Below are 4,142 nucleotides of genomic sequence, written 5' to 3' on the forward strand. Positions count from 1 at the left end.
AGCACTTGCAACTATTAGCTTTAGGTAGATCCCACGTATCCATGCCGATATCATATGTGAGCCAAGTATAGATGGTTTCTATGACGAGGTGTATATATGGTTGCTATAACGAGGTGTGCCATGCAAACATTATAATATTTTATTATGACAAGACTACCAAATTAAATTTCAAATAATTTTGAACCAAATATTTAGACAACGCAACGAACTTAAGCCATGTGGAACCAAATATTTAGACAACGCAATGAACTTATGCCATGTGGAACCAAATATTTAAACAATGAAACATGTGGAACCATGTCGGCTCTTCGAGGGCCACTTGCCTCATGACCCTATTTTCCAAACATAGCATGCAATATGTGGATGAATTTATATCAAATTCTCTAGCTTCCCCTTAGAACGGTTTCATATTCATTTTGAAATAGTCCACAAGCAGATCTAGTCTTGGTGGATCGAGTTGAAGCCATTAATGTCGACTTAACAACATCCCTTCCTGCAGTTCGATGGCGCAGGGAACTGTGGATCTGCTCGTTCCATATATCCAGAAGAGTACATGAAATGGAGTAACAATAAATGATCCAATGGAATATGAATGCAAAGGCACGATCCTTAAGCCTTGCAGGATCACGTTGATTGCTTTTCAGCTTGAGCGTCTTAGTGCTGGCTTGCTGCAATGATATCATATGTGAGCCAAGTATATATGGTTTCTATGACGAGGTGTATATATGGTTGTTATAATGAGGTGTCTCATGCAAATATTATAATATTTTATTATGACAAGACTACCAAATTAATTTTTCAAATAATTTTGAACCAAATATTTAGACAATGCAACGAACTTAAGCCATGTGGAACCAAGTATTTAAACAATGAAACATGTGGAACCATGTGGGCTCTTCGAAGGCCACTTGCTTCATGACCCTATTTTCTAGAACATAGCATGCAATACGTGGATGAATTTATATCCAAAGCTCTAGCTTCCCCTTAGAACGGTTTCATATTCATTTTGAAATAGTCCACAAGCAGATCTAGTCTTGGTCGATTGAGTTGAAGCCATTAAAGTCGATTTAGCAACATCCCTTCCAGCAGTTCGATGGTGTAGGCAACTGTGGATCCGCTCGTTTCATATATGCAGTAGAGTAGAGGAAATGGAGTAACACTAAATGATCCAATGGAATCTGAATGCAAAGGCACGATCCTTGAGCTTTGCAGGATCACGTTGATTGCTTTTCAGCTTGAGCCTTCTTGTGCAAGTCAGTTAAAGGAACATTTGGGTGAGGCAAATAATTCTTGGATACCATTTCCATGTAAAGACCATTTTCTTATCAGATCACATAAGATACTTACACATATAAATCTAAACTGGAATCTGAAATAAATCTGAGCTGAATCTGATATAGCCCTTGACATCAGATTTCAGAGGTTGCATGTCTGGTTCGGCCATTTGTGGATATGTATCAGACCTGGTTTATATGGGTTTCTCATAGTACCTATATTCAAATGCGTTTCTCACAGTAACAGGAATTCTGGACGTATGGATGCCTCCCTGACTAATACATAAAGGCTAGCTAGATGGAGGAAGGGGAGGCTGGGAATGAATCTGAATGTCGCCTACTTGCCTGTGGCTCGATGAGTATAATAGTGCTATCATAACATAGAAAACATAAGCACATAAGCCTTGAACTTTGCTTTGTGTCAGGTACTCACTGCACGCCTTGTTTGTTAGCTGTTCCTAATTAGCCATCAGGAAAATAGATATGTTAGAGTCTTTACTATATAATAGTTACCTTATTTTCAGGATTTTTCAATTTCAAAATGTAATTGTTACTCAAAAATAAATTTACATTCAAAAACCAATACCTTTGTATATGGTTGTACAGTGCTTCACCTAGCTACACTGGGAAGTATTGGGACTTTGATACATCCTCATGGTCCCAGCTGTAGGCATTCCTGAATTGCCTCTTGCTTGTTCGTCCACCCCATTATATGGTTGTTTTGGACACTCCAAAATAGGCCTCAGGAACACTCTCAGGCAAACGACATTCCTCTGAATCTCATTATCCCCCTAACATTATCAGCGTTTGCATCAAGACATCTATTGCCAAAACTTTTGCTGCTCTATGCCCATGCCAAAATGCTATTAGCTAGCATAATATTTACTATAATTGTGCCCAAGAATAAAACGTGAAAAATGAGAAGCAGCTAGTAATTTCCAGCTGATTTTAAAAATTCTTTTCTGTGACAAATATACCAACAAAATCTGAGCACGATTTTAGATCAGGTCAATCGTTTGGAATAGCCCTATCTATTCCTAATGATAGGGATAAGGGCCAGAGTTCTAATTTTGCTACCTGGTTTGAAATGTTTGAATTATTTTTTAATTTGACTAGAAATAGACACTAGTATTTTTTTGTCCTTAAATTGTTAGTGCATGGCATGTCACTGTTTGTTGCTACACATTTTGTTGCATGCTACTTTCTATATTTCCTTGACAATAACCTTTGCGGTCGTGGATCGGTGTTGAAAATTGTTAATGCTATATATGGTTGCATATCAAGCCATAAACGTTGCTTTAGTGGTTTTCAGAATCTCGAATAAGCTTTTGGGGCTAGGTGCAAGTACCACGAGTCTTTGACATCAGAGCACTGTCTTTTATGCAGCAGTTTAGCTGGAGGAAAGAACTTGTTGTCGGCGGTTTTCTAAAAAATGAGCCACAAATGAGCTGCTTCTGATATGCCTCACATTTTTTGGGGAATTGTCATGCATCTTGTTTATAGATGAAGCATTTTCGAAAAATTGCAGATGAAGTTTTGCTTTGCCAATTATCGTAGTTGTCCTTCTTTTTTTTATCGCGTGACCTTTTGTATTTAGGGACAAGCACTAATTGCTTGTACCTGTATTTTCTCGTCACTGGTTGGGTTCCACCCTCTGCATCATTTTTTGTTTGTTTACCATTTTGCTGTAAACATCCTTTGTAACCTACCCTGGTCTATAGGACCTTCCAGTTAAGTTGATTTAAACAGAAGATAGATCGAAATTTAATTGAAGGAGGTTGAATATTTAAGATATTTATGGCTTTTAGAATGCTTAGTACAATAATTATTCAATAATCGGTTGTTCATCTCATGAATCAGGAAAGAGGTTGATTCAACTTTCCATAATGGCTCGAAGAAATCGCCTACCTGCATACCCCCTTAAGGGCGGTCCACGTACTATGCCTCCTATGCGAGACGACCCTTATGCCGGGTCCCAGGGCCTTTGCCACCTCACCCTGCCCTTGTTGATGAGATTCGTGATGGCCGCTATGGAAGAGGACTAGGCCCTCTGACTCCACATCCTGCACTATTAGAGGAGAAACTTTCGTGTGGCTCATCATTAAGAGATTCAGGGATTTCTTGTGGAGAACTAGCGGCCTGCTGCCACTCATGTAGCTTGCCACTCATGTAGTTTTATGACAAGAACTTGCTGCCGTGCAGCAGGAGTTGCAACGCTTGAATCATGTACCTGGTAACATGCAGGATGATAAAGAGCACCAACTCAGAGAGTTGTATGACAAATCCATGAAGCTAGAAGCGGATTTACATGCGAATGAGCCAATTAAAGCTGAACTTATGCAGCTGCGTGCAAATAATCAGAAGATGGGTGTTGCAAGGCAAGAATTGACAACTCAGGTGCAAGCACTCTCACAAGATTTGGAAAGAGCACGAGTTGATATGTAGCAGGTGGGTGCAATGAGGGAGAGAGATAAAGCTTGCATCAAGAGCTACAACAAGCAGAGGTAGTAAACTTCTTGTAGTTCTTCTAACTGTTCAAATGTTCATTTATAATATTATGCAACTGCTGATATGTTGTCAACTTGTGTCAACTTTCGAATGTGTGACACCTGTATGACACTTGTTTACATGTAAATGAAACGGTGGCAGACGTACATGCAGGTGATGCGTACATGCAATCGTTGTTCAGTCGTGGATAATACTATAATATAGGTACATGTAATGCTAGATATTCCTAGTATTAGTTTACCTCTCTAAACAAATTCTCAAAAAATGCGAAAGGAACATATTAATATAAGATATGATTTTAGTCTCTTATAGCCTCCCCACTTCGGGAAGAGGCTAAATAAAATGACTAAACAGATTTCC

The 4,142-nt window shown here is 39.0% G+C and overlaps 1 pseudogene; it reads left to right on the forward strand.

Annotated features, from left to right (window-relative positions):
• The first annotated feature begins 3,160 nt into the window (after positions 1 to 3,160).
• Positions 3,161 to 3,719, forward strand: LOC149252354 (protein FLX-like 1; annotated as a pseudogene).
• Positions 3,720 to 4,142: the final 423 nt, after the last annotated feature.

The sequence above is a fragment of the Pinus tabuliformis genome, chromosome 7 (assembly GCF_031772625.1).
Source record: "Pinus tabuliformis cultivar Carrire ecotype Pingquan chromosome 7, CPIR1, whole genome shotgun sequence".
In the NCBI taxonomy this organism is placed as follows: Eukaryota; Viridiplantae; Streptophyta; class Pinopsida; order Pinales; family Pinaceae; genus Pinus; species Pinus tabuliformis.